We start from the raw sequence: 19,855 nt of genomic DNA, 5'->3' as shown, positions 1-19,855 counted from the left end.
ACAGTCACTCAAGACCTCGTCGATAGATATTTTTACATAGCTTTATTTCCAATCAGACTTTGCCCCTACTCCCGAATGCCTATTGTACGTTTTTACGACCGTCTATTGAATTCGTGCGGCTTTTTTTTTCTCAATTTTTTAAAAATCTATATTACGCGCGAGACGCGAGATTTAATATCTAATATTAATACCATTCATAATCCTTTTTTATTAAATGAAAAAATTTTTACTCTTCATTTAAAGAATATCTCATACGCTATTATACAAGCATTCTATTCACTACAAATATATACTGAAAAAAATAATTGCAAATATAAGAATAGAATAAATTAAAATAGATTTTGAGATAAATATATATAAATCAAATGACAAGCATATTGAAGTTAATCAAATGAAAATGAAATTGAACGCATATAAAATGAAATGAAAATCCGTATTGATGCAAATGCGCTTAAATTGAACAAAAGTGTTTGTTAATTGGAAATTAATTTTCAAATAATAGATAGAATTACACAATTCGAAAGTTTCAAGAAGTATTTTAAAACAAACAATACTTTAAAAGAAAAAATATTTTAAAAGAAAAAATACTTCAAAATAAAAAAATACTTTAAAAAAAAGAAATAAATAACAATACTTTACAAAACAAAAAAAAAAATTCTTTTAAAACTATAAATTGTCAAATTATATTTAAAAATATAAATAATAGACTAATAAATTAATTAAAAAGAAAATAACTAAATGAATAAAATTAATGCAAATAAATTTATATTTGATAATAGTCAAGTAACTGATTATTTGAAACAAATACATAGATGGTTAAAAAAAATTAACAAGACGGTAAAAAATTTTGAAAAATGAAAATAAAAAAAATTACCGACATAGAAATCTACATTACTGACTGATGGTAAGGTAGATTTCTATGTCGGTAATTTTTTTATAACCCGCCTAATTCGGTTTCACTGTAATTTTTTTTTTTTTAAGCTTTCCTACATAATAATATTGAACAATCAAATCTTAAATACAAATTTTCTATTAGATTTTACATGAAGTAGTTAAATTCAATATATATTATTGATTATACCTCGAAGCAATAATTTAGAACTGTTCCCATTAACTAATTGAATTAATGTAATTTTCCATTTTGCACCACGTAAATTTTCTACATTTATTGACAAATTTCAAACATTGGAATATACATGTAAATGATATTCTAACCATTCTCTCATTGTTATTTAATAACTAATTATTCCTATCAAATTTATCGATTTACTTTGTTTGCTCGCAACAAGTATATATAATATATATGTATAATAATGTGTACTTTAACAATCTACAGGAACATAATTTTAGATGCAAAATGAAACAAATATTTTGTTACATACATTTAAAAAGTAAATTAAAATAAAAACACTACATATATACAAAATTTTCTAAAAGAAAAAAAAAATAAAACATTTCATATAAGGACGCTTTCATATACTCAAGTTTCATGGCACCTTTTCTTTTTTACTAAAATAGATATGAGACTTAATATTAGAGAAAGCCGGAACCAAGTGTTACGTCTCAAATATAAGAAATAACTTCAGAAATTATATTTTATTTTTATTTATTTCCGCTTCGGTGATTCAGGGTAATCCTGTTTCATTTACAGAGCAGAAGGCTCTGAACTAAGGGTACAGGTAAGAAAGAGAATAGAAATTTTTATAATTAAGTTACAATTTTATTTAGACAAATTTTAATGGGTTAAAATAGTTCGTTCTTATGTGAGAGAGAGGGAATCTCGAACCAACCAATCCAGGAAATGAGTTCAGCATTCAACTGAAATAAGGAATGTAAGGGTTACCACAAATATACGACGAGTTTAGAAAGTTAGGAGTAAAAATATAAGACACTTACCTTAAAATTCAGTAGTAGATAAGTTTCAATAAAGAAAAGGACCACTGCTGTGTCCTTTGTTGACACAGGAAAAGGAGCTGGTACCAGCGTGAGTTATGACGTCCGGAAGGTTGACGGGCCCAGGTATAACCGCAGGTCCGGAGTTCTATTAGGCGTGACGAATGTCCGAATAATGAGTCTCTTCCAAATAAAATAGATAATTGCCCAATGCAATAAGTAGTGATGATCCTCGTTTTATGTAGAGGGTATTGATGCTTGATTTTCACTTTGATAAAGGAGAATTATGCACTTGTACTATAAGACGTCGACTGGCACCAAGAATGAGATTGATACGTATGAAGATAATTTGAGAACTAGTTGATGTTATACGTATGAAGAGGATCCCAGAACTAGTTGATGTTATACGTATGAAGAGGATCCCAGAACTAGTTGATGTTATACGTATGAAGAGGATCCCAGAACTAGTTGATGTTATACGTATGAAGAGGATCCCAGAACTGATCTCTCCATGAAAATGTAGCCCTTTTATACTGAGTTTTCGTAAGAGAATAGATAAAATTTTATTGTCCTACTATATATTTTCACCCTAATTTTGGAAGTCAAAGTTCAGTCCTTCTCTCTCAGTTGAACGTAAAAAGGGGGGTGTGAACCAGCTTCTTCAGGATACGAAAGTATGACTATGATTATTTGCAGCTGTACTCTTCTAATGTGGTGATACCACAGGGGTTCGTCACATAGGATAATTGGAAAGAGCGCATTTATTACATCGTTTGATTTTAGCACAGGGAAAATTAGAAAGGGATCATTTTGTTTTGTGGGGGTGTGAGCTCTTCTGGTATCATAAAAGATTTCTCGCTTCTATTTGTATGTATACAGAAATAGAAATACAGTAGATTGTCGTAGAAGGATACTAAACGCAGGGGTCTTTTATATATAAAAGAAAGATGTTTAGTTACACGAAAAAAAAGGGGCGGAAAGAGAAAAGCACACGTGTGCTTGTCGCAGAGACATATAACTCGGTATTGATTAAAAGGATGAATGTAAAAGTTACGGTGACGTGACACCTCCCCCCTTTAAAATTCGGAAATTAGAAATGAAGTTGAATAATTTACGAATTCAGTTTTTGAGAAGAGTTAAGTTATTTGAGGGAAATGTCACTTATAATTTTGATTATATTATGTAAAGTTTTTAGACATCAATGTTTAAAAGGCCTAAGAGAAAATACGTCATACACATGATATAGTTTCACACCAAGTTAAGATATAGGTTTATATATATTGAAAAATACATACAAATATTATTGTTAATGATTTCAAAGATTTTCACACATATCCCATACTATCTTTTTTGATTTAATAATCATACGTGATTTAAAACTGATTTAATTATAGAGATTAGAATCTTATGTATAGAAGCATATACAAATTTGAAATACTTTCGTAAAAGCTCACAGAATTAGTAGAAGTAGTATATAAAAAGGATTTTTAATTATATTTATAAAGACACTCATACCATGTATTATAGAGGATTTTAAAAATGCATTAATATTATTTGCTCTTTTCACATTGGTTAATTTAGAATAAGATATAAGTTTTCAATACATAGTGCATACAGATAGATTATATTCTGATGATGACAGAGTTCAATTATATTTTTTATACATAATTTATAATATCATTTTGATTTAGTGATTATACATTGATTTACGCAGAAGTAATCTTATTATAAGATATTAGAAAAACACACAATGATTTAAGATTTATCAAGATTTTGGAATATGTTATTTCTAATCACACATATAAAGAAACTCATTCCACACAGTAAAATTTATAATAGACATATATGTTAAGTGAGTTTTATATTTAATTCCTTAAATTAATCGCATACATTTATAATATAAAGGAGGAAGGATGTAAAAATAGAAAAAATTTTCGCTACTTTTTCCTTTCTGAATACAGGTATAATTTTATGAAGACGCATTGTACTATGTGTATATATATAGATATATATCTATACATCCCTCCCTCCTTTAGAAGAAAAACGAGGATCTTCCGAAGTTTTGACATGAATACAATATTTTAGATATACAACAAGTTTTGGCTTTATTTTAATCTGAATAATTTTTATTTCTCTTAACATTGAAACAGTTTTTCGCTATATGATATCGCTCGAAACATCGTTCGCAAGAAGAACTCCATTTTATTAATTGGACTTTATCGCTCCAGGTATCTATCTCATTTTCATGATTATTAAAATCATATCGCATATGTAATCTTTTTAACATTGTCTGAGCGAGTTTTCTTTTAGTGTCTTTTGTATTTGAATGTTTCTCTATAGATACTTCTAAATAATCATTTTCATGTTCTATAGAACATGTCGCTATGTCCTGGTCCCTCGATTCCGGTATTAAGTATATAGGTTTTGTAAACGAGAATTCAATGGCTAAATTCTCCAAATCTGTTACTGGAGAATTTACCCTTTTCATAGTTTGCGCGTTCATATTACCTAAAAGAATTTAGGATCCAGTTAGGTAAGGTCATAAATTTTCTTAAAAAGGTTACAAGTTAAAAAGAGATTCTATTCTTAATTCTATGTTTTTCTTTTTTTTTTTTTTTTTTTTTTTTTTTTTTTTTTTTTTTTTTTTTTTTTTTTTTTTTCTTTTTACATGTTTTAGATTCCAAAATTTCGTGTCACATTGTGGTAATCAAATTTCGGTATTTATACGAACTACAAGAAAATGAAGTTTAAGAATTTAAAAAAAATTGATTTTTTTTTTTTTTTTTTTAATTTTTGAATATTTGAATTTAGGAAAAAAAACAAAATATTAATATGAAACTTTCTTATATGAAATATTTAAAAGAAAAAAAAAGTAAATTTTATAATGTAAAAATAGATCCTGGAAGAAAAATAGCAAATATTAATATAATGAATGTCCATAATATATTTTAATCACCTGAAACAGAAATATCTCTATATTATTATCAATTATTTAATGTTTCTTTTTTATTATATCTAAAAATTAAAATGTATGCTTAAGAAAATACTCCAGTTGTTCAATATAAAATTCGAGTCATCTTGATTTATTACAGATAATTATATATTTTTTATAATATTTATTTATGTTGTTACTGACAATGCCTTTTTTATTCGTATTTTAATGCTTAAGAATATGCAAAACTGGATTATTTACTTTAATAAAAAGTTAATTGTATTAATGGAGAATTATAATTATAAGAGCAAACAGTAATGTTGCAAAAGCAAATTGTTTTGTTTATGTGTATTTAGTGAATATATTGAAGGATATGTATTAAGATTTGAATTAATTCACTATTCTTGTTATATTTTATATAAATGTTTAAATTAATTTTGGTTAGCATGATGAATATGAGATAAGCGAAGTCTGTTAATGTGTACAATTTTTGGTGATTTATTTATTTTAATTTTTATGTTTCCTTTACTCAATATTTCTAACACTTCATGTGGTCCTGTATATTGATTACCTAACTTTTTCGGTTTGGGACCTTGTAATAAAAATACACTATCTCCGATTTTAAAATTTTGAGGGTTAGCTTTACGATCATAGTAAGTTTTTGATTTTTCTTTAGATTCAATTAAATTTTTCTGCGCGAGAGATTGAATATCATGTAATTTTGTAACTAATTTTACTAAATAGTCATCATAAGTCTCGAGTTTTTCTTCTTCCAAAAGTGGTAAACTTGAAGGTAATCTTGGTAATCTACCGAAAACTAACTCATAGGGTGTACATTTAGTACCTTCATGGACGCTTGTATTATAAGAAAACATAGCTAATTCTAATAAATCATCCCATTGAGTATTTTTATTAATGAATTGTTTAAGATATTCTGCTAATACATGATGTGATCTTTCTAATGAACCATTTGATTGAGGGTGAAAAGAAGTTGTTTTAAATTGCCGAATGCGAAATCGTTTTGCTAATCGTTTCATAAGATTGCTCAAAAAATTTGTACCTTGATCTGTTAAAACGCCTTTTGGAGAGCCAAAAGTACAAATGAATTTCTTTACAAAAGCATCAGCTATTGTACTGGCTTGTTGATTTGGTAAGGGGACAGCAATAGAATATTTTGTTAAGCAGTCTTGTATAGTTAAAATGCATTCATTTCCCGATTCTGTTGCTGGCAAAGGTCCTACTATATCCATAGAAATTTTTTCGAACGCGGTTCCTGGTGTATCAGTAATAACCATTGGGTTTTTAGTTTTTACTCGAACTAACTTTTTCAACTGACATTGTAAACATGCTTGAATATATTTTTGAATGTCTAATTTCATATTTTCCCAAAAATATTTTTGCCGAATTCTGTTATAAGTTTTCGTAACTCCCTTGTGACCGCCTATAGCAGAGGAATGTGCTTCTTCAATCAAAATTTGTCTTTGTTCATTTGTTGCATATTGAACATAACCTTTACAAATTATAACTTTAGTACAAGAATCTTGAAAAGTTTCTTTAAGAATTAATTCGATATCTTGCCAATTTACGTGATTAATGACTGTTGTTTTTGCAATACTAACTGATTTTAATTTTAATTTTTCTGTTAAATTTTTGAATGATTCAATTGTTAATTTGATATTATTTGTTATTTGAGTAAGACTTTCACTTGATTCTGTAGTAATTGGTAAAGCAATGTGTAAAAAATTTCCTTTTTTAATTTCTTTAGCTTCATTAATTAACAAATTTTTGAATTGAGGAAGTTCATTTTGTTTATTTAGACTTCGAGAACCATTATCTAAAGGGACACCTGTTGTAGATAAAAAGTACGCATAATTATCTTTCCGCATTCTTAACTGGTCTTTACATTCCACTACATTAGTACATAAGGGTCCATCAATTGATTTTTCTAATTCACCCACGTTTTGTTCGTTTAGAAAAGGGTCGAGGGGGAACTTAGGAGGGGGCTCGGCAGGAGGGCGTTGACATTCATGCTCATTATTGATTTTTCTTTGAGTTTGTTTAGAATTTGAAATTTCGTTAGGAAAATATATTTCCTCTAAATCGTCGGAATCACTATCGTATTCTTCTTCTATATTTTCTTTTCTTTTTGATTTCGCATTATCTTCAATAATTTCTTCATGAGGAAAATCTTCAACACTATCATCACTTGAACTTACATATTCTTCCGCACTAAAAGGTTGATAAAATTGATTTTGTTTAATATATTCTGGATCTGAATTTTCCTCCGAATCTTCACTTTCGCACTCGATATCTTCACTAATTTTACGCGTTTTTTGTTTAGAAATTGAACCTTTAGGCCTACCTCTTTTCCTTTTGATTAAATTTTCGTCTTCATCTATCACTAAATTTTCATTATAATTTATCTTTTGCAAATTTTCACGATTTCTAAGATTTCGAATTGATTCTTGAATAATTTTTTGATTTCGCGGGTTTTGAATAGATTTTGTATTTTTATCATTTCTCGAATTTTGCACATTGATTTCGCTTCCCTTTGATTTAGTTTCATTGATTTTGTCACTAGAATTAGATTTCTTTGATTTAGAATTAGATTCCTTTGATTTAGAATTAGATTTCTTTGATTTAGGATTTTTTAGACTTTCACTTGAGTTTCGCACTTTTTCACTTGAATTTCGCACTTTTTCACTTGAATTTTGCACTTTTTCACTTGAATTTTGTATTTTTTCACTTGATTTTTTAGAGATTAAATTTTCTTGATTCATCTTCCTTAATTTTCCTCTAGTTGTTACCGTGTTAAATGGATAGCTTAATTTTTCTTCACTTTTTGTTTTACCCATTAACATGACAAGAAACATGAATATGAGATTAGTTATTTTTTTAACGAGATTAGAATTTGCACTTATGGACACAGTTTTCGCGTCGATTTCATCATAATTGATTTGCTCATCACAAAATAAATCACTTTCTTCGTTATTGACACTATATTTACCTTTATCTTTGTCGTTGTTATCATCATTGTAGTCATCATCGTCTTCATCTTCTTCTTCTTCTGCTTCTTCTTCTTCTTCTTCTTCTTCTTCTTCTTCTTCTTCTTCTTCTTCCTCTTCTTCTTCTTCTGGAATGCGAAGTCCTAATTTTCTCACATAAGTGATTGGATTGCGAGACAATGCATCTGCATTGACATTCATTTTTCCTGCTTTGTATATCATTTCAAAATCATATTCTGCCAATTTTAATTTCCATCTAGTTACGCGAGAGCAAGGATCACTTGAATTTTGAAACCATAATAATGGTTTATGATCGGTAACAATTTTGAATCTCCTACCATAAAGAAAATGTCGAAAATGTAACACGCAATATACGATCGCAAGGGCCTCTTTATTATAAGTATCATATTTTATTTCATGTTCATTTAAAGATCTTGATGCGTAAGCAATAGGTTTGTCTTTGCCAATTTCGCCTTGTGAAAGAATACCGCCAATAGCATAACCGGATGCATCAGTTGTGAGTATAAAAGGTTTTTCAAAGTCTGGTCTTTGTAGGAGTGGTTCTTCACAAAGTTCGTTTTTTAGAATTTCAAAAGCTACTTGTTGTTTTTCTGTCCATTGAAAAGTTACGTCCTTTTTCAAAAGTTGTGTTAAAGGTCCAGATTTTTTAGAAAAATTATTAATGAATCTTCGATAATAACCGGCAAGTCCTAAAAATTGTTTTATGTTTTTCACGTTTTTGGGAACTGGAAAATTTTTAACAGCAATTATCTTTTTTGGATCAGGTCGGACTCCACTTTTATCAATTATGTGTCCGAGATAAACTACTTCGGGTCTGAGAAATTCGCATTTATCTGGTTGTAATTTTAAATTCGCGTTACATAATCGAGACATGAAATTATCAAATTTTTGTTGATGTTCTTCAAGAGAATTTGCAAAAATTACAACATCATCAAGATAAACAAATAAATCTGTACCAATAAGACCGGATAGACAACAATTCATTAATCTTTGAAAACAACTCGGCGCGTTCTTTAAACCGAAAGGCATACGGTCAAATTCATAGTGACCATATGGGGTTGAAAAGGCTGTTTTGTGAGAATCTTTCGGGCTCATTTTAATTTGATGAAAACCGGAAGCTAAATCAAACACAGAGAAGTATTGCGCATTTCCAAGGGTCTCGAGTACTTCGTTTATATTCGGTAATGGAAAGAAGTCCGTTATTGTTTTTTCATTTAATTTGCGAAAGTCTAATACCATTCGCCATTTTTTATTTCCATGACTGTCATTTTTTTTAGGCACAATCCATACCGGTGTGTTATATGGGGATTGAGAGGGTTTGATTATTTTATTTTTTAAAAGTTCACTTGTTTGTCTTAAAAGTTCTTCTTTATGCACTGGGGGAAATCTGTATTGTCGCGTAAATACTGGTTCGTCGTCTTTAGTAGGGATGTTATGTTGGAGAACATTGGTAGCTGTTAAATATTCGTCTGGTAAATGAAATCTTTCGGAATATTCTGCAATTAATGCTTCTACATGTTTTAATTCTTCTGATCTTAAATGATCTAACCGAAGGGAATCTAAAATTTTCTCAATTCTTTCTTTACCTGTAAGATTATAAAATCCAAATTTATTATTCAGAGTTTCTGAATAAATAAAGCTATCTAACAATTTTTCCTCAATGTCTTTTTCAATTTTACTATTATTTGTAGTTTGGTTTGAATCAGAAATTTCATCATATTCTTGTAAGGTTACTTTTGGAATTTCAATTTTAACTGATATTGATAACGTATTTGCTGCTTTTATGTAAGCTTTACCATTGTGATTTGTAACTAAAGCGTTTCCTATATAAATTCCCGGTTCTGTATTTAAAAGAGGGACATATCCTTCTTTTAAATCAGAATTTTCGACAAATAAAAATATATCAGATATTGATCGAGGTGGAAGGGTTATAAAATTTCTGGATGCAAAAGAAAATGTTTTTCCTTCAACTTCTAAACATTTTTCAGCATAATTAATTTTAACATTATTGTCAGTAAAATATTCCGATCCTAAAACACCGTCTTCTTCTATAGGAACCTCATTTGGTATTATATTAAAAATTGTGAGATAACCAAAAATATTTAATTTTGTTTGTCCTAATGTGTGTACTGGGTGTTCATTTATACCCGTTAATTGAATTTTCTTTAATTTATTTAAAGTCATTGTAGAATCAAGCATTTTTTCTTTTAGAAGATTTAATCCTGCTCCTGTATCAATCATTAAATGAAGTGGCTTAGAAACTGTATTAACATAAATAGATGGTATTTTGTTTCCTTTAGTACAATTGATTTGAATGGTTTCTAGACCCCCGGACGTTTCTTTGTTAGGCACGCTTATTCTATTGTCACCTGTCCCGACGCACCTGACCTGGGACGGTTTTGTTCGTTTCCCTCATTTGTTGGGGTGAATGGTCGTGTATTAGAATTTTGTTTGTTAAATTGAGTATTATTAAATGTAGAATTATTTTTAAATCCATTATTTTGATAATTATTTTTGTATTGATAATTTTCTCTAATTTGATTGTTACTTGAAAATGTATTTCTGAGTTTATTATTATATTCTCTTTTCCTACAATCTTTAATAACATGACCAGGTTTTTTGCAATAATTGCAAGTAACATTAAAAGGTCTGTTCTGTTGATTAGTGCGAAAATCATTTTTATTTTGAAATTGTGAATTTGGTTTATTATAGGAATTTTGAGAAAAATCTGAAAATCGTACTTGTGAAGGGGAATGCCATCGTTGGCCGAACGAGGGGGAGTTTCCTCTTCTTGGAAAAGCAACAGATGGTCCCTGCCGCATAGGGGATATAGAACGATCTCTATTATATTGATTATTTCTTGACCTACAGTTTTTAGAAGTGTGCCCCATTGTATCGCAAGTTTGGCATATAATTGATTCTTCTTTTGCAAATGTAACTTTTGATCTTAAAGAATTTCCTTTTCTGAGTTCTACTACCGCATTTAATTTTCGTTCTGCTTCTAATGCTCTATTTGTTGTTTCTTTTAAAGTTACGCAATCTGGAATTCGAATTTCTATTTCTGGACGCAAACCTCGACGAAAACAAGAAACAATGTCTAATTCTAATGTTTCTATCACTGTTTTAGTTAAAGTACCGTCTTTACTTGCTAATCTATATGCGTCAAAAATTTGATCTGACAACTCTTTTACTCTATTTGCGTAAGATAAAACTCTTTCACTTTCCCACATAAAAATATTTCCTAATTCGCCCTGTAATTGGTATACGGTTTTGTTTGGTGAAAATACCTTTTTTAATTGTGTCCCCATATCTAGAATAGTTTTAAAAGTGTTTCCGGATACAGCTTTCCTAGCTTCGCCTGTTAATTTACTTCGAACGAGTTTAACTAAATTTTCTTCTATTTGGGGAGATTCTGGTAACATTAATTTTGCTTCATGACACCCGTCGAGAAAGGTCGTCAATGGTATATTTTGGCCATCAAATGAAGGGACTAATTCTAGTGCATCGCGAAGAGATACTTGTTGATTATTTGGAATAGACATTTTTACTGATTTCTCTAATAATGAAATAACAGAGTCTTTGTTTGGTGTAGATAAAAATTTTGGATTTAGTTCAAGAAGATTATTTTCAAAAGCATTAAATGTTTGTTCACTTCCTATTTCTGTGCTAATTCTAAGAGTATCACTGTCGTCTTCTGAATTTTTAGGATCTAATGTATAAGTTTTGATAGGGGGAGAATGAACAACTTTTGGACGAGTTTCTAAATTTCCGGCCCTAGTATGACTTCGAAGACAACGATCAGGTGTTGGGTTTGGAATGGGATCACTTTTTTCAGACATATAGTTTAATAAGAATGTTGCATATTTTTTTTTAATTTACCACTAATATTTTGACTGCTTTCACTTTTGGATCGACTTTCACTTATAGAATTGTCACTTGTGTAAAATGTAAGTAGAGAATAAAAAGGAATTTTAGATTTATTGGTTCAAGAATTTTTCTCCTCTCTCATTATTTTTTGAAAAATATTTTAGAAAAAAGAATGAATTTAGTTTCTCTTTCTTGATCACAGCGGACGATGCACCAAAAATAATATTTCCTCTGTTACGTCTCAAATATAAGAAATAACTTCAGAAATTATATTTTATTTTTATTTATTTCCGCTTCGGTGATTCAGGGTAATCCTGTTTCATTTACAGAGCAGAAGGCTCTGAACTAAGGGTACAGGTAAGAAAGAGAATAGAAATTTTTATAATTAAGTTACAATTTTATTTAGACAAATTTTAATGGGTTAAAATAGTTCGTTCTTATGTGAGAGAGAGGGAATCTCGAACCAACCAATCCAGGAAATGAGTTCAGCATTCAACTGAAATAAGGAATGTAAGGGTTACCACAAATATACGACGAGTTTAGAAAGTTAGGAGTAAAAATATAAGACACTTACCTTAAAATTCAGTAGTAGATAAGTTTCAATAAAGAAAAGGACCACTGCTGTGTCCTTTGTTGACACAGGAAAAGGAGCTGGTACCAGCGTGAGTTATGACGTCCGGAAGGTTGACGGGCCCAGGTATAACCGCAGGTCCGGAGTTCTATTAGGCGTGACGAATGTCCGAATAATGAGTCTCTTCCAAATAAAATAGATAATTGCCCAATGCAATAAGTAGTGATGATCCTCGTTTTATGTAGAGGGTATTGATGCTTGATTTTCACTTTGATAAAGGAGAATTATGCACTTGTACTATAAGACGTCGACTGGCACCAAGAATGAGATTGATACGTATGAAGATAATTTGAGAACTAGTTGATGTTATACGTATGAAGAGGATCCCAGAACTAGTTGATGTTATACGTATGAAGAGGATCCCAGAACTAGTTGATGTTATACGTATGAAGAGGATCCCAGAACTAGTTGATGTTATACGTATGAAGAGGATCCCAGAACTGATCTCTCCATGAAAATGTAGCCCTTTTATACTGAGTTTTCGTAAGAGAATAGATAAAATTTTATTGTCCTACTATATATTTTCACCCTAATTTTGGAAGTCAAAGTTCAGTCCTTCTCTCTCAGTTGAACGTAAAAAGGGGGGTGTGAACCAGCTTCTTCAGGATACGAAAGTATGACTATGATTATTTGCAGCTGTACTCTTCTAATGTGGTGATACCACAGGGGTTCGTCACATAGGATAATTGGAAAGAGCGCATTTATTACATCGTTTGATTTTAGCACAGGGAAAATTAGAAAGGGATCATTTTGTTTTGTGGGGGTGTGAGCTCTTCTGGTATCATAAAAGATTTCTCGCTTCTATTTGTATGTATACAGAAATAGAAATACAGTAGATTGTCGTAGAAGGATACTAAACGCAGGGGTCTTTTATATATAAAAGAAAGATGTTTAGTTACACGAAAAAAAAGGGGCGGAAAGAGAAAAGCACACGTGTGCTTGTCGCAGAGACATATAACTCGGTATTGATTAAAAGGATGAATGTAAAAGTTACGGTGACGTGACACAAGCGAGAAACTTTGATATTATATATATATATATATATAAAACATTTTCAAAGGAATCTTATTAACATTATGTGAAAAACAATATAAAAGCTTTTTTAAAGTTTTTTGAAAAATATAAATTATAAAAAAAAATGTTTTTCAAAAAATATAATAATAATAATAATAATAATAAAAATTATAAAAATATTAAAAATAATATTTTTTTTGTATTATTATTATTATATTCTAATATATCAATATATCTCAGTTGAAAACCATTCTTTAGTAGACTTGAATGCGTGTTGATTGAATTTTATGCCAATTCTTCGTTCCATTTATTTTAAATTGAATGCCAATATAACGATAGATGCCAAATAATCGGATACTATATAAGGATCGATAAAGAACATTATTCCAGTGTGTCGAGTAGAGACGACAATCACCTCGTTTCAATGAGGTAATGTTCTCGGCGCACAGATAATAATGGATACCTTCATTATGTCGATCAATTTTCACCATGATGCCAAATTACAAAAAAAAATCCAACATAATATGTTATATATAAAATAATAATATTCCATATTTACAAGTACATTATTAAGCTCATAATCTAATAATAAAAATTGCAATTAAGCATATACACGTATGTTGAACATTAATAAGCTTTCGTCTTTTGAGTATTGAATTTCAAATTTATTACATAAATAATTAATTGATGAAAATTTTAATCCCTACCACTATACGTTATTAATTTTGATCAAAAAAAAACAATTGTTTTTATAATAAATAAAAAGTCTGACAAATCCAAACTCGGACAAATTAAAATTCGTCTAAATAAAAAAGTTGGACAAATGGAAACTAGAACAAATAAAAAGTCGGACAAATTAAAATGCGGATAAATAAAAATTCAAAAAAAAAAAAAATAAATAAAAAGTCGGACAAATGGAAACTCGGATAAATACAAATTCGGAGAAACTAAAATTCGGACAAATAAAAAGTTGACAAAATTGTAAACTCGGACAAATTAAATTTCGGACAAATAATAATTCAGAAAAAATAAAAAAACTCTGAGAAAGAAAAATTCGGACAAATTTTTTTTTAAATAGCTTTCAAATTGTGAATATTTAATCCTATTTATTTTTTGCAAAGCAAACTTCTCTTGTTTTTGAAAGACAAAGACAAAAAAAAAATACAAAAATCCTGTCCGTGACCTTCTTTCACAGTATAAGAATAATTTGTCTTGTTTCTTAAAGCTGGTCGAAGTTTTCTAGAGAACTTGGATATAAGAAAACCGATAGCAAGAATTTGAAACGACATTTCGTCCCTTAGGATTTGTCCCTTTTGAAATTTCTCGAAACCATTCGGGGGTGAAAGAAAAAAGAAGAAGAAGAAGAAGAAGAAGAAGGGAAAAGACTTACATATATGAGAAATGGCAAGAAATGAAAAGCAAACTGATGGACGTATATATATAACGAAAGGTTAATCGCGTAGAGGAATACACGATTTATGTAAATTCCCACACACACACATATATATATATATATATATATATATATATATATATATATATATACATACAGAAAATGTCAAAGAGAGCGATGTTAAAATTGTGAAATTATGCAGAAAAATGGAGTCTATAAAAGAAAGAAGGGGAGGAAAACTGTGTCAACTTAAAAAAATATTATCCAAGAAATTTAAAAAATATATATATATATATATATAAAGAAATAAAGTAAAAAATTTTTTTTGGATTAAAAATATTTTTTTATATAAAGTATTTTTGGTTTTAAAGTATTTTTTTGTCCGAATTTTCATTTGTCCAAAATTACAAATTGACAAAAAAAAAAAAAACAATCAACAGAAAAAATGCGCCAAAATCATTCTTTTCGGACAAATGAAAATTATTATTATTATTTGAATTATTTAAATGGTATTTGTTTCAAATACAGAAATTATTGGTTAAAATACAATTTATTTAGTTCAATAAAAAATTATTTCAATTAAATATTTATGTACCAAAATTTAAGTAACCGATTATTTGAATAAAAAAAAAATTTTTTTTATATTAAACCAAATTTTGGATTTTTGTCATAAAAGTTTTTTTTTTTTTTTAAATAAAAATCATGAAATAATCAAATAAAGAAGGATAATAATCGTACTGGAATATACATTTTCTTTTTCATCAAAGAAACCAAATATTCAAATGAATAAAATTTTATCATTCAAGAAGGGAGAGAATACAAGTAGAGATTTTTAAATTGTTCCAATTTCCACTTCCTGATAATATATACAAAGCAACAAGAATAGAATAACTTTTCTCACACACACACACACACACATACAGAGAGAGAGAGAGAGAATAAAAAGAGAGAGAGCTTGAAAAAGGGGGTAAAATGGGAATAAGGAAGGTAGAGCTGGAAAACTTGTTGAGAAAAGTAGGCAAAAGAACTGAGCGGATGCAGAATAGTAGTAATGACAATAGGAAAAGTAGAGGGAAGGCGCCACTTTGCAGCTATTGTCCTTATCGGGCAGGTCAAAGAGAACAGAACAAAGATGGTAAATAGAGAGAGAGAGAGAGAGAGAGAGAGAGAGAGAGAGAGAGAGAGAGAGAACGAGAGAAGGTGAGAAAAAGTAAGAAAGAGATAGAATATAAAAGAAAAGAGAAAGAGGAATTTAAAAAAAAAGAAAGTGAGAGACAGTATAGACAGAGAAGGAAAATATCGCGGTAAGAGAATTATATTAAGAGAAAGAGGAGAAGAGAAAGAGAGATCCGATTCTAACATTCAAGACGGTTTGAAAGTGAGAAAACTATGTTCACAGAAAGGTGGGTGGTTTTGGGGTACAATTACAAAGATAACCCCGTTCATATGAGCCGCCAGGAGAGTCGAATTCTTAACGCCCTTGAGAGAAGCGCATAATACTCTAAACGAACAAACGCGATTTCATACGAAAATTCCGCTCGCTCGCTCTCTCTCTCTCTCTCTCTCTCTCTCTCTCTCTCTCTCGTCCACTTTGAGTCTTCAATTTGTTCCCAAAAGTTAACGTGATAGCGCTCGTTGCTTTTAGAGAGGGAGAGAGAAGAGGGGAGGGGGGGGCTCCTATATAACGGTCGGATTCTCCCATAATACGTATTAAACCGCAGCGTTTCGATCTTCTGATATACGCTACCTAGATAAGGATAGAAATTTTGCTTGGCAATTTCAGAACAAATAACGACCTACTCGTCTTCAACGATGAAGATACGCTTTACTTACTTCCGCAGAGAAACACTCAGTCATGAATGCTTTTTATTTGTTTACCCAAGAAAACCCTCGCGCCAGAGTGCATCAAATTTCTCTCTCTCTCTCTCTTACAACTCTAGATATGAAATGATGCTCTACTTAGAATAACCTTTCATATACATATATAGGTCACTCACATTGACGGGCAAATTGAATACATTAATCATATATTCAAAAAAAAAAAATAGTCCAATCAGTTTGATAAAATTTCCCCAATTCTTAAAATTTAAAAAAAGACGAATGGTTTGAAAAAAAGAGATTCAGTCGGAGGGAAAATTTATGTTATTTTTGTGTCGATAGTAAAAGTTACTTTACAAGTTAAAAAATATTTTGTACAAGTAGTAAAATACAATTACAGTCAGACAAGTTTTTTTTATAGCAGTGAGTGAAATTTTCGATCAGACATACTATTACTGTTTTTGTAATTTCAGTAGTAGATGCCAATTTTAGTCAGACGAATATTTTACATATTCTTTCGCAATTTTTCTATCAGTACTAAAAGTCAAATTACTCAGTTTTTACAAATTTTAAAATATTTATTTCAAGTAGTAAAAACCAGATTTAGTCAGACAGAATTTTCTGAATTTTTTTGTATCAGTACCGAAAGAAAATAGACTTCAATCTATTTGCAAATTATAATTAATTGTAAAAATCAGTTGTAGTGGTAATGTTTATGTATTTCAGTAATTATCAGTAGTAAAAGCAGGTTTCCGTCAGACCAAACTGTAGAATGTATTGCAAATATACATAGAAAATGTGTTTTTTTGGAATTTTTCTAAAAGTAGTAAAAGTAAGTTCCAGTCCGACTTAATAAATTTCTCAATTTTTGTCCTTAGTAGAAAAGGACAGTGTTGATCAAACATTTGTAAATTTGAATCAATACTAGACGTTACTTTTAGGAATAAAAAATTCAATATGAAATTATTTCTGGTTTTTAAAAAAATTCACATTTGCGTTAATAAAAAAAATCTCTATCATTTACTGAATTCTCTTACTAATAAAAAGCATTTTTGTTAATTGTATGTGACGCATCGAATTTTTAAAATCACCAAATTCCAATTAAAATTAAATTCCAGAAAAAATATTTCAAGTATTTTTTTTTTTCAAATAGATTGTCCACAGAAATATTTTTGGTTTAATATATTCAAAGAGAATTTAATCATTTCTCTCGTATAGAAGCTCAAAAAAAAATGCTAAATTTAATAATATGAAATTAAATTAAATTTAACTTCAATCAAAAAATCTTTTAGACATTCCATTTATTCGTAACAAAAAAAAAAAAAAAATAGGGAAAAAAGAAAATAATTCATTCTCTCCTTTATCTATAACCTACTTTGGTTAAAGCAAGCGATAGTATAACATCTCAGTTTTCAAGAGTTGTGAAAATAAAAATAAATGCAATAAAAAGATACACGCAATATATATGTATATAACTCGAGAATTTTAATAGTTGAAACTTGTATAACGAGCAATAAAGAAGTTTTTCATTTTGCTACTTCTCAGATAGCAAAACTTTTGTGTTGTGTGACAAGTATGGTAGTTATAAAGTTATCTTAGAAGCAAACACTGCGCATTCTATGATATGTAAATAAAATTAAAATAAAAAAGCACACACGTGTAAAGCATAATACGTTACATTCAAGGAATGTGAATAAATAATGAGTTTGAAAACAAGTATTAAACCCTCAGAAATAAATCGTTTCTATATAGAGGAATGCAAGTGTATATATATGTATACATGTCTAAAAGCCATATTCAGCCATTCATAATTTTAATGGCACTGTTTCCAAGTCGAGGTAATGGCGATTTGCTCTCCGTTGTTATACAGCTCTCTCCTCACAAAACTCATCTCTGTCGTTGTAAAAATGTAAATTTATCGCCGGGAAACTGGACCATTTGTGAATTTATTCTCTTTAAGGAATTGAGTCAATATAATCACAAAACTCATAAACTTCAAATTACCCTCAAAACAAGAGTGAGATAGACAATTTCAAAATAATCTCTTCATTAAAACTTAATATATATAAATAAATATGTACAACAACATCGAATCAATAACACTAAAATATTCAAACTTCAATTACTTTCAAGATGATAGCAATAATAATATAACTATACTATTTAATAGAATCTAAAAAGCTTCCACTAGTGAAAGCGAAAAGTGAAAGTGGAAGTGGAAATAATAATAAAAAAGTGGAACAAAATGTGGGAATTACATAATCGAAAAAGTTTATTTCATTTTACTAATTTCAAACAAAACTCAAACTATATAATTTCAATTAAAAATTAAACTCAAACAATTAGAACTAATTTTCTAATTCATATATAATTAGAATATATTTTTTTGGTTTTATGTTAAAAAAATTTAACGAATACTATACAATCAAGAAATTTATTTGATTTAAATAATCGCTTACTTGACTATAAGAAAATAAATATTATATATTATATATATTTAGGGTGGTATGAAACGATCAGAATACAATATTTGTTAACTTTAATTGACAATGAGTAACAAAAAAAATAGTAACTATTTTTATTGCCATAAAAAAGGCCCAGCAGCGTGGGGTAAATGTGAAATTTTTAGTGTTTTTTTAGAAAATCGAGTGTAGAAAAAAATTTAGGGTGGTAGGAAACGATCGGAATGCAATATTTATTAACTTTAGTTGACAATGAGTAACAAAAAAAATAGTAACAATTTTTATTGCCATAAAAAAGGCCCAGCAGCGTGGGGTAAATGTGAAATTTTTAGTGTTTTTTTAGAAAATCGAGTGTAGAAAAAAATTTAGGGTGGTAGGAAACGATCGGAATACAATATTTGTTGACTTTAGTTGACAGTGAGTAACAAAAAAAATAGTAACAATTTTTATTCCCATAAAAAAGGCCCAGCAGCGTGGGGTAAATGTGAAATTTTTAGTGTTTTTTTAGAAAATCGAGTGTAGAAAAAAATTTAGGGTGGTAGGAAACGATCGGAAAACAATATTTGTTAACTTTAGTTGACAATGAGTAACAAAAAAAATAGTAACAATTTTTATTGCCATAAAAAAGGCCCAGCAGCGTGGGGTAAATATGATATTTTTAGTGTTTTTTTAGAAAATCGAGTGTAGAAAAAAATTTAGGGTGGTAGGAAACGATCGGAATATAATATTTGTTAACTTTAGTTGACAATGTGGAAGAAGAAAATTTAAATTTTGTAGTGAAGTAAAAAACGCATTTTTTGTTGTATAATTGTTCCGGTT

The 19,855-nt window shown here is 29.1% G+C and overlaps 1 protein-coding gene and 1 long non-coding RNA gene across 2 annotated transcripts in view; one reads left to right on the top strand and one right to left on the bottom strand.

The window, feature by feature from the left end:
- The window catches only part of LOC127290579 (MAM domain-containing glycosylphosphatidylinositol anchor protein 1), a gene marked incomplete at its 5' end in the record, with an annotated part of 197,800 nt that overhangs the window by 161,788 nt on the left and 16,157 nt on the right, over nucleotides 1–19,855 (top strand). The gene's annotated exons all lie outside the window — the stretch shown is intronic.
- On the bottom strand, nucleotides 1,595–13,352 carry LOC127290584 (uncharacterized). Its single transcript, XR_007844390.1, has 3 exons — nucleotides 12,293–13,352; nucleotides 1,897–4,401; nucleotides 1,595–1,818 (listed from the first exon to the last, which is right to left on the bottom strand). It is a non-coding gene; the product is annotated as an uncharacterized LOC127290584 (long non-coding RNA).

Source organism: Leptopilina boulardi, unplaced genomic scaffold, assembly GCF_019393585.1.
Source record: "Leptopilina boulardi isolate dan_hultmark-lab unplaced genomic scaffold, ZJU_Lbou_2.1 LbouV2_71, whole genome shotgun sequence".
NCBI lineage: Eukaryota > Metazoa > Arthropoda > Insecta > Hymenoptera > Figitidae > Leptopilina > Leptopilina boulardi.
Note: the sequence above shows the minus strand (reverse complement) of the source record. Positions and strands in the feature narration are given on the sequence as shown.